The sequence below is a fragment of the Triticum aestivum genome, chromosome 7B, assembly GCF_018294505.1.
Source record: "Triticum aestivum cultivar Chinese Spring chromosome 7B, IWGSC CS RefSeq v2.1, whole genome shotgun sequence".
Lineage (NCBI taxonomy): Eukaryota > Viridiplantae > Streptophyta > Magnoliopsida > Poales > Poaceae > Triticum > Triticum aestivum.
Window position 1 is genome coordinate 730247307 of NC_057813.1, and position 11252 is coordinate 730258558.

An 11252-nucleotide genomic window follows, 5' to 3' on the forward strand; every position below is an offset into this window, starting at 1 on the left:
AAAACGAAGCATTTTTTTGGCTGTAAGAAATGATCGCTTGTTTTAATTTGAACTTCAACATTTCTATGTGTTGAACTTTGAAGGAGGGAACTGAAAATCGTGGTGAGATAATTGAAATGCATCATTCTTCTTTAACTAGAGAGGATGCTTCTTGTTTTTTGTTTCAACGGCTTGTAATTCAGTAGGCTGTTCAGACCAAAGAGGCAAAGAGACAACAAAAACGTAGGCACACCCATTTTTTATGACAACACATAATTTATTTGGTCCTTTATATAGACTGAATGAATTCACATTTCTATGCCGGTGCTGGGCACTAGGAGCGCTGCACGGTTGCAGGAGCAACTTAGAAGAAGCTAACAGGGATGAAGGTCACTTGTTAGGCCATGGGGCAGGTCAATTTCTTGCGCGGACACACACGATGGAGCAAAGGGGAGAACTCCATGTCTAGGGCTGGAAAAAAAGCTCGAAGCTCGCGAGCTAAACGAGTAGCTCGTGACTCGGCTCGAATTGACTCGAATTCGAAGAATAACGAGTCGAGCCGAGCTTTATTTTAAGATCGTTTATAGACCGAGTTAAACGAGCCAATCTCACGAGTACTCGTATAACTCGTTAAGCTTGGTAAAAAAAAGGTTATCCACTCAGCCCATCCGTTCAAGGCCCAGCCGCCCAAGGCCCATCCGCCGAGGAATCTAGGATACTCATACGTCGCGCGATGATTTCACTCCTTTCCATCCCTGGCGATGTTATAGATGGTCGTTTCCGCTCCTGCCTTCTCTGTTTCTTTCTCCTCTAAATCTTGACGGCGGCGGTGCCGCGCCTACGCTGCAACCCCACCTCTCCGGCGAGCGGCCTGCGCTTCTTAGGTGCGTGCGTAGGACCCTTCCTTCCAGCACTGCTCATCTCATCCTTCTCTTCCTTCAGTTACTTCTCTACATGGCTTTGGTCGCTCACTACATAGATGTCGATTGGGTTATGCAATGTCGTGTCCTGAACTTTATTGAGTTAGATCCACCACATTCAGGAAGCATCATAGCTCAAGCAATATTTGAATGTTTATGTGAATGGAAAATAGAGGACAAGGTCATCTCAATCACAGTTGACAATGCTAGAAATAATGATGGAGCTGTGAGGAATTTGATTAACAAGTTTGTTGCAAGGAAAGTACCTGGCTTCATTTCCACACATTTTCATGTTCGTTGTTGTGCTCACATAGTCAACTTGGTAGTGAATGATGGTTTGGAACCATTGCAAGCTTTTATTAGCTCGCTAAGGGAAACTGTGAAGTATCTGAAGAAGTCTCCTAGTCGCATGTATAAATTCCTTGAAGTTTGTAAAACACTGAATATAGAACCTGGGGCTGGATTATGTCTAGATGTGTCAACAAGGTGGAATTCAACATACAAGATGTTTGATTCTTGTACTCCCTATAGGCCTGTTTTTCATGAATATGCAGACTCTGATATGAATTACACGTGGGAGCCTTCTCATGCAGATTGGAATATGTATTCCAAGGTGCAACCAATCTTGACGCAATTTGCTGAAATAACTAAGGTGTTATCAGTATCTATATACCCTACAGCAAGTATCTTTTACCCTTATATAGTGACTGTCAAAATGGAGATAGTGGCTGCATGTCATTCTAAAGATAAGCATCTATCAGCTATGGCGTACGCAATGATAGATAAATTTGATAAGTATTGGGCGGAGAAAAACAATGTTATGGTTCTTGCTACTGTTTTAGATCCTAGGTGGAAGATGAGATTTGTTGGTTACTGTTTTAGAAAGATTTATGGTGAAACCAAGGGCTGTGAGGAGGAAGCTGAGGTTAGAAAGGAGTTGTACGACCTATATGACACTTATGAGGCTGAGTATCGCCAAAAGAATTCTGCTACTCAAAATACTGGAGGTACGTCTTTGAGTATGCAATCAAGGGCATCAACAACCACAGTATGACCAAGTGGTTTTCGGAACTATCTACAAGCAACAGCTACAGAAGCATCTAAATCAGAATTGCTCCTCTATTTGGATGAAGCAAATGTAGATCCCGAAGACACAACATTTGTGTTACTTGATTGGTGGAAGGTGAATGCTCATAGGTTCCCCGTTATATCCAAGATGGCACGTAGATTCTTGACTATACCGGCTACTAGTGTTTCTTCCGAGTCAACTTTCTCTACAGGAGGTAGAATCCTTGATGATTACCGGAGTTCTCTACGTCCAGCAATGGTCGAGGCATTAGTATGTGCCTCTAGCTTCATACAAGGTTCACACCAGGACAATCAACCACCAATAATAGTGGTAAGTCTTGTTATCAATCTTTCTGTTACTTTCCATACAAATATTGTGTCTAACCTGCATGACATTCATTGTTTCCATGTACAGGATGAGGAGGAGGATGTTGAATTCATACCATTTCCTAAGAGTGAGGTGGCAAGCTCTTGAATGACAAGTTTGCTGCCTAATCTATTTCTTGCTAGTAGGTTGTAATTATCAAATTCTTATATGTTTGATTGGTAATAGCTATTAATTATCGAAATCTTATCTAGTTTGGCATTTCAATTTGCACAGGTACTCAAAATAAATGTATATGGGATGCTGGACATGTGGGAGTGGAAGACCTTTTGGAGTTTTGGTAGATGCTAGCAGCATGTGATGGATGGATGATTGATCATCAACAATTGAACATTGATGCTGCAGCAGCAACTTATGCTTAATTTCCTATCTCTCTATGAATTGTGGTCTGTGCCCTTTAATGTAATGCGAACCTTGGGATATTATGCTGCATGAATTTTCGACTGTTAAGCTACCTACAATGTGATAGTGGACTTTTATGTGGATTTTTAAGTACTTCTGGTTTCTGTACACGTTTTTGTCACAAGTGTGAATATTGTGGTCATGCTGCCTTGCTGTTGTGACAAGGAAATTGCATCTGTTTGGTGATGTATATGTTTAATATATACATACTAATTTTTATCATAATGTAGGTTTTATGGGCATATATTTAACGAGCTTAACAAGCTAAACGAGCCAGCTCGCGAGTTATACGAGTCGAGCCAATCTTGAATTTGAACTCGTTATAGTAACGAGTCGAGTCGAGCTAGCTCGTTAACAAAACGAGCTTTAGCGAGTCGAGTCGAGCTGGCTCGACTCGGCTCGAATTCCAGCCCTATCCATGTCGACCATGGCAGGGAAGCTCGACCTCGTCGCGTCGTTGTAGTCGGCGACGAGCAGCGGGAGGGGCGGCGAATTTTTCTGAGTTCACCCTGTGTCCCCCGAAGTGCTCTTCGTACTACCACTGAAGTCCAAATCCACCTCGCCCTGAAGGAGGTGCCGTCCTCACGCTGGAAGTAGGTGATGTCCACTGAAAACAAAACAGTATATTTTGCACATTGAGCTTCATCTAGCAGGCAATTGTACGTACAGTGTATACATTGAATTGTTTTCAATGTTAAGGCATAAATACAAACAGGGAGAAAGACAAGAGAGGGAGAGTCGCACGCGAGCGCTTCATGTGCTAGCAGCAGGGCGCCGAAGCTTCCTGGTAGGTGTTTGCAGCCTACATGTGTTGAGCAGCACTCATCTGTTCTGTTAGCATCAGAAACATGTGATAGCCATGGCAGGAGTAATCAACTAATCTACCAACAATTCCATGTCACTTCCAAATGCTACAACGAGCAACCACATAAGTTCTCCAGCAAGAAATTAAACTGAATTCACCTTGGGCCATGGAGATGGAGATGTTGGCGAGGATGCGGAACTTTGTCGGTGCAATGCTACACCTCTAGGAAGAGCTTGTAGACCTTGGCGGCAACTGAAGACATGTTAGGAGCCGCATGGTCATTGGTCATGCACTGCAGCGCCAGTTTCGTGAGCGCCTCCGGCGGTGTCAACGAGGAAGGACTCCCTGAAGCAGGCTCTTGCACGGACACCAGCTCCAGCAGGAATACGCTGAGCTGCAAAAAAAAATAGTTAACATCATGGTTCATAAACTACTATACATTTGTTGTTAGCATCATGCTTCACAAGCTACTAGACATTAGCACAACAAATCACAGTCCGGACCGTGTACCATCGTCAGAACGTGCACGTTGCAACCTATTTCTTCAGAAAATCAACAAACTAAACTTTGGAAAATCAAAAAACTGAACTTCGCAGGGCCCTGCAAAATATAGACGGTTATAATCTAACTTTAAAACTTCAGAGAGTCAACAAACTGAACTTCTAGAGGCCAGAGGCTGACCTTTCTCTTTGTAGCGTCGTTGGTAACCTGTAATTGAAGGTCGAGGATTAAGGGTACCACCTCAACGAGTTCCGACAGCCGGTGCAGGCCATCCATGGAGGAGGGGCAAGCTGCAGCAAGGAGGGACCGCGCCGGCCATGGAGCTGGAGGCCCGTCGGCCACGGGGAAGGAGCGATCCGGCCGCGGGGAGCGAGGGCGCTGGCCGCGGAGGAGGATGGGTGTCGACCACGGACTGGGAGAGCACCGGCCGCGGAGGAGGGGCCGAGCATGCCATATCAAGTGCTAGCGCACGAGCATGCCATCAACATATTGATTACAACGAACAATAAGAACTACCAAAGAATATCGTAGGCTTTAACAAAAATAAATCTACACAGTGATCTATTTCATCTTTGGTTTATCCTAAACTACCACCTGTAGAATTTCGTTCCAGCTCCCTCTTTGACATTTGCACGAACACCTAGTGGGCAGCAAAACAACGACATTCGTGGATGCTATTTGAAGAACACTACAGCGAGACAGAGCTTGGGTGGCAGGGCATAAATAATTCTAGATGCAGGGGCTCGCCGGGGCAAGCCTCCGGAGAAGTCCAGCCACGAACTCCCAGACAAGCCCGGCGATGCAATCACCAGATGCAGCCCGTTTCGGTGGAGCACAGACGAACGGCCGTGACGACCGGAGAAGAACGGGGATGCATGCATAGGTTGAACTTCCGTTGGGAGGCAGGTCGCAGCGCGGTGCAAGGGAAGGTCGCGACGGCTAAGCAATGGGGACGGGGTAGGCGGAGGGTGGATCAGTCACCGGCTGGAGAAGCTGTGGACAGCGGCGCCCCGACGATGGCAGACGCGCTGGGGGATTCCAGCCAGAGACGGGGAGGTGCTGGGCGGTGGAGTAGGGGCCAGCGACGGGAGGTGCTGGGTGGCGGGGTGGGGGCCGACGGAGGAAGGGGGCGCGTCAGGACGTGGGGGCGGCGGCGCGCTATGAGGAGGTGGGTGCGGCGGCGATGGTTGGGGGCGAGGCGGGGCGTCACTAGTTGGGACCGGGATGGGGGCGGCGGCGCCGGCTGGGGCGGGGCGGTGGAAGCCAACGGAGGGGGTGGCGGTGCACTGGAAGCAGGTGGAGGGGAACCGGCGGCGATGCACGGGAGGAAAGGGGTCGGGAGGTCAGGGAAGGGGGGAGATCGTTGGTGAGTGGTGGGCGGCCGCGTTTTTTCTGACAGAGTTCGGGAACATCTCCTCGCTCCTATATAGCGCGCGCTGTGATCCAAATAACTATTTTAATCTCAGGATTAGAATAGTGTTGTGTGTGTGTGGAGATGCAAAGGTGACGCCATAGTGCTTTCTCTGTGTCGCTAGATTCGTTCCCCTCCTCCTTCGCCCGGCCCTAGGCCATAAAAGGTGCGTCAGTCGAGGGCTTGTTTTTCGAATCGGGACCTCCATCACTATTGGATCTGGCACCAACACTTTATCCTGGTTAGATAGATGGTCGTGTTCCCGACCATTTGCAGAGAGATTCCAGGCGCTTTTTTCCATTTGCTCCCACCCACATATATATCACTATGGGGGTGGCCTTGGATGAGCTTGGCCGTATTGCCTTTCGACATATCTTCGGGCCTCTCGAGCGTGACCAACGGGAGGAGCTACTGCAGTGTATTGCATTGCACTCCCCCAACCTCGATCAGGACATTGTCTCTTGGCATCTAGAACCAAGTGGCCAATTCTCGACCAAGTCCTTATATCAAGCCATTTTGCCTTCCCACGGCCCGACGGAACTTACTCTACTTTGGGAGATTAAGTTGCCAATGAAGATTAGGATCTTCCTGTGGCAATGGGTGTGTGGTCACGTACCTTCGGGTACTGAGGTGCAAAAATGTAATGGCCCTAGCAATGGGCTTTGCCTGCTATATGGGGTTCCGGAAGACTGCAACCACATTTCCTTCTCGTGCCTGCAGCGATTTTCCTTTGGAGTTGCTTCGAGGAGGTTGTGGGAGGACAGTGGTGTCACGGTAATCCCCTGGACATGTTTCAGGAGATTCTTAGCTTCCCCACTAGGATGCGGCCGTCCATATGGGTCGCTATGGGGACCCTAGCATGGACTCTTTGGAATGTGCGAAACAAATTAGTGATCGAGCATGTGATCCCTAACCGTGCGACTAATGCCATTTATAAAATGTGTCGCTTCTTGCAGCTCTGGAGACCGCTTAGCAAGCGGCCCGATTGGGAGAACAACCACATGATCATCGCAAGTCTTCGCTCCACCGCCAGTTCGCTTGCTCCACCGACCCCATCGCCACCACCGGAGCCTGGTTAGCTTCTAGCCTTTCTTCTTGTTGGGGTTTGTTATGCTGTGTGCCCCCCAGCGGAATTTACTTTAGTTTTCTTTTGACTACTCGTTATCAGATTCTTGAACCTTGAACTTTCTTGTTGTCGGATGTTGTGGGCGGTTGCTTTATTTATAAAGCAAGGGGGAAACCCTTTTTCGTAAATAAGGGTCCAATATATCTACATACTTACATAATTTATAAAAAATTGATTTGTAGAACAAAAAATCAACATGGATAGGGGGCATATGCCCCCCCCCCCCTGTTCCTCTACAAAATATGGTACAACTCCAGCTTGTGCACCAAAGGTTCGGCTGGCACGCTCGCACCATCTGAACTCGGCACTGCTTATCCCATTAGTATGTTGGTACTCACTGCTAGCCGACCTCTTTTGTTGGTTTCCCGCACTCACAGCCGTGCATTGACTTGACATCAATTGCGTCAAACATAGAACTATAGAATCCACATGCACATCAGGAGGCATTTCTCTATGAAAGGTACTTGGCTTTTGTACGACTAAGTCAATCTTTTTATCTTCCGGGAAGAATGCTAATTCACTCTTCTTCTTCCTCGACCTCCAAAATAAAAGTTCACCACTACTGTTGGTGGAGCAACTGTCTTAATACACCATAGATACTCAAAAGTTTGCGAGATGGATAAAAACCACTCATCATCAAATCATTGACTTATTCAGATGAAGCATCATGGGATAACTTGGTTCAACTCCTGGGAATATCATCAAGTGTTAGCATAATATTAACTAAACAAATCAATAAATTCACTTGTAAAACCAACAAAAGGGGGAAAAGCAAAGTACCATACTTTCATTGAGGAGCCATCCACAATCCATTATTCATTTTTCCCCGACAACTCTAATCTAGATGATCTATTCCAGCATTTGCATATAAGAGTAATATTATACACAGTCAATAATGCAGATTTTGTCACTAAAACATGCATGTGCGTTGCAACGGGAGGAAAAAAATCCTTCCATGTCTCTAGCTTATGGCCCCATGTGTTGCAACATTGTAAAAGAAAAAAAAAGCTTGATTATACAGTTCATATATTCTTTGTTTAGTTCTATGAAATATATCATAAGGGATATCGACAAATAGCAAATACAATAATCAATCAGGTTTAATTGGGGTGTTGCTGCATTAGATTCATCAATTTTGAATATGCAACCCAACATGTGTACATATTCCCGTAATGAAAGATAAACGGGAGAGAAAACTCTAAATACACTTTGTCATAATATGTAAGAACCATTGTAGCAATAAGATTAATAAAATAGTAGCATTTTAGAAGGAAATAAAACTACACACAAGTATTCTTTCTTCTTGATGGATATATAACGTAATGCATCTTATTTTCTAATTCATGAACTTTATGCTCGCACTGAATCATATATAAGCTATTAGATATATATTGTTTTATTCCTATATCAATCGTGAATGTCCATAATCTGATCAAAAGACATTGCCCTACCATAATTGCTTTTATTAGACATTACCTCAAACACATGGCGCGCAACTTTAAAAGGTAACAAAACACTGATGTTAAACTCATGGTCTACTCTCAAAACTTGATTCCACGAGGTTTCAAACAGAAGGCAAACAACCCGACGGCCAGCCACACGCACTCGTAGCACCCCGGCAGCCAACATGCACGCACAACCTGTCGGCAGCCGCACGCCACGCACGCCGGTCGGCTGAGCATCCTCTCGCAGCAACACTCAAGCACATCCGGCAGGCGACATCACACACACACGCACAACACCGCAGCCAACATGACGCACCCACAACACGCTGGCCAGCTGTCTGTCTCGCCTAAAACGACGCAGCCCGAGCTGCGCGCGAGCTAGTCCGCTCCGCCCACGTACGTCCTAGCTGGCCTTGCCACGGCACACCCTTGTTGTCGCTGATGCATGCACCGGACCATAGACATCATCTTGAGCCTTAGTCTCACGCTTCCTCTGGTTGGCTGCCGCATGCCTCCTTTGGCCAGGTGCCGCGAGCACTATCTGCTGCATTCGATTTATGTCGGGGTCGATGCCCACCTCCCTCGTTCATTTCATTGTACAGAGAGAAGGAAGGATAAGGTGCAGCGAGAGAGAGGAGAAAAAAAAAATCCTTGCCGCATCGGGACCCAGCCTGCTTCAGCGCACTTAGCCTCACCATCTCCTTGCCACATTGGCGAGGAGTCCTCCGTGCTCGACCTCGCAGGAGTGTATGTCGTACGATGGACGCCGGTGCATCGTTCGGTTTTCCCTTACATGTGTGTAGATCTAATTTTTAATCTCAGCCGTCAATCTTTATCATTAACATGAAACTAACGGATATTTATAGATGACAGATGAAGAACTACGAAAGCCTCCGCCCTTTATTATTAGGTAAAGATTTATAATTGAGTACATTATAATCATTATTTGCATCATCCACGGTAGACCACGAGCGGCAAAAAAATATTATATACCACTTATGTAATTTCAAGCAATTACTTGAATGTTAAATTGTTTTTACAGTTCTTGTTGAACAATTGAACTCATCCATGATGTAAATTACTATAATTCTACTTTATATGTTAAAAAATTACACTGTAATTTTACTATAAATTACACTATAACGCAGTAGTCTACGCTGTAATCCTCATCTTTGCTTACACTATGACTCTACTATAACATGTAGTAATTCACACTGAGATGCACTGTCATACACCTACAGTACTAAACAGTAATTACTTGTATACTTGCTGTAATATACAATTCTTTGTTCAACTGTAATATACAATGTTGTAACTTTTGTAACTTCAGTAATGTGTAACTTACATGGATTTACTCTGTATTTCCAACTATTCTAGCAAAATACATTAAATTGAATATCAGTCTACTTTCAGTCTAAATTAATACACTAACCATGTAACTTACGATACTAGTGCTGAAATTCCCAGTTTAAATTGCAGTGTAATTACACTGTAAATTCACATTGCTATTCTCATTTAGTTTTCGTACTATGTAATTACACTAGAATGTCAGTGTACTTACACTGTAAAATCCTGTGTAATTTCAGTGAATTACATTTGTAATAGTGGTGTTTATATTTGTAATAGTAGTGTTTTTACCATGTAATTATATTGGATTGTCAGAGGGGATTTAATGTGTAAATACACTGTTAATCCACTATTTGATTTTTTACCATGTAATTATATTGGATTGTCAGTGTATTTACACATTAAATCCCTCGGTATTTTCAGTGGATTAAATTTGTAAGGTGTTCATTCAGCCTCTCCTTGCTTCTTCATAATCATTGTTTACCAAGGTTGGTGATACAGACGGGCAGATTGCGGAATGGTTGTGGGCAGGAGCCCCATGATATTTCTCCTTATTACAGTGAAGATTCTTTAGAGAAGTCTTTTGTTCCTGACGATTTTGCTGATTCCTTCAAAATGTCGCAGGTTACTCTTGCTTTTAATAGCTGGTCCTGCTTTTGTTCCTGACGATTGTTCAGAGAAGCCTCATGCTCTTCTGTCTTTTGTTTCTTTTTGGGTTGGAAACAGGGGCGGAAGCATTTAGAGCATCTCTAGAAGACCCGTATAATGCACGAACCCACATATTTCCGGTGAGCATACGGGCTCGGCCCAATTTTCGGTTTAGAACAGAGCCCGTATACTCATCCGGCCCGTAATTTTTTTACCGCGGCCCGCAAACCTTACCCCCGAAGCCGTATAACTATGGGTTTGCGGGGCAGATGCGGGTCGAAACCCTCTCCCCCAGCTGCCACCCGCCGCCGCGTTTCCCCAGAATTCCCCACTCCCTCCGTCCCATTTTTCTCGCCGCCGGTGAGCCCAGTTCCGCCCCCAGCAGCCATGTGAGGCCGTATGTGGGAGCTCCGGCCGCAGCTCCGGCTGGGGCAACGACCCCGAGAGCCAGCGGTGTGTCTGTGCGGGCGGCGCGAGGAAGCATGTAACCAAGAAGTACACCAACCAAGGCCTCTAGCCGCCGGCGTCACTCCTCAGTCGCGAGACGGAGGAGTACGACCGCCGGCACGGGCGGACGCTCTCCTCGGCCGTGGGCTCTTCCTTTGCCGCGGGATCTTCCTCAACCCCGGGCTCTACCTCTGCTGCGTGGCTCACCTCCGGCGCGGGGGGGGGGGGGGCTTACGGCGTGGCGCTTCTCCCCGTGAAGAGGGAGCCGGCGGAGCTCGTCGCCGTCAAGCAGGAGCCGGAGGAGGGCAAGCTTGTCCCCATCAAGCAGGAGCCGGAGGAGATCCCGCGCCGACACGTCATCGGTCCTGAAGATTACGTCGGCGATGATGTCGAGGCGGTCGCGGAGCTTGCGAGAGGAGGAGGAGCACCGCCGCTGCGACGAGGATATTGAAGAGCTCCTTTTCAAGCAGGCGGTCGCGGCCAACTTCGCCACGAAGGACAATGACGATGAGTGGTGGCACGTCCGCGAGGAGCAGAAAAAGAAGTACATCGACCTCGTCAGCTCCGACGAGGAGGACTGACCGACGACTGAGCTCCTCCACCGCGTCGGCCTTGCCGCCGCAAGCTCGTCCATTTTGGTAGCCGCCGCTAGCCCGCAGCCCCCCCCCCCTCTAGTAGTAGAATGTAGTATATATGTAGTATGTATGATCTCTGTAGTATCTTGTGATGAACTATGGATGATCAATGTGGTTGCAATTTCTCTCGCAA

At 46.6% G+C, this 11252-nt stretch overlaps 2 long non-coding RNA genes across 2 annotated transcripts; one reads left to right on the forward strand and one right to left on the reverse strand.

The window, feature by feature from the left end:
• The first annotated feature begins 2381 nt into the window (after positions 1-2381).
• On the forward strand, positions 2382-2976 carry LOC123160126 (uncharacterized). Its single transcript, XR_006480003.1, has 2 exons — positions 2382-2480; positions 2569-2976. It is a non-coding gene; the product is annotated as an uncharacterized lncRNA (long non-coding RNA).
• A 56-nt stretch (positions 2977-3032) lies between these two features.
• LOC123160127 (uncharacterized) lies at positions 3033-5438 on the reverse strand. Its single transcript, XR_006480004.1, has 3 exons — positions 3718-5438; positions 3499-3585; positions 3033-3361 (listed from the first exon to the last, which is right to left on the reverse strand). It is a non-coding gene; the product is annotated as an uncharacterized lncRNA (long non-coding RNA).
• Between the last annotated feature and the right edge of the window lie 5814 nt (positions 5439-11252).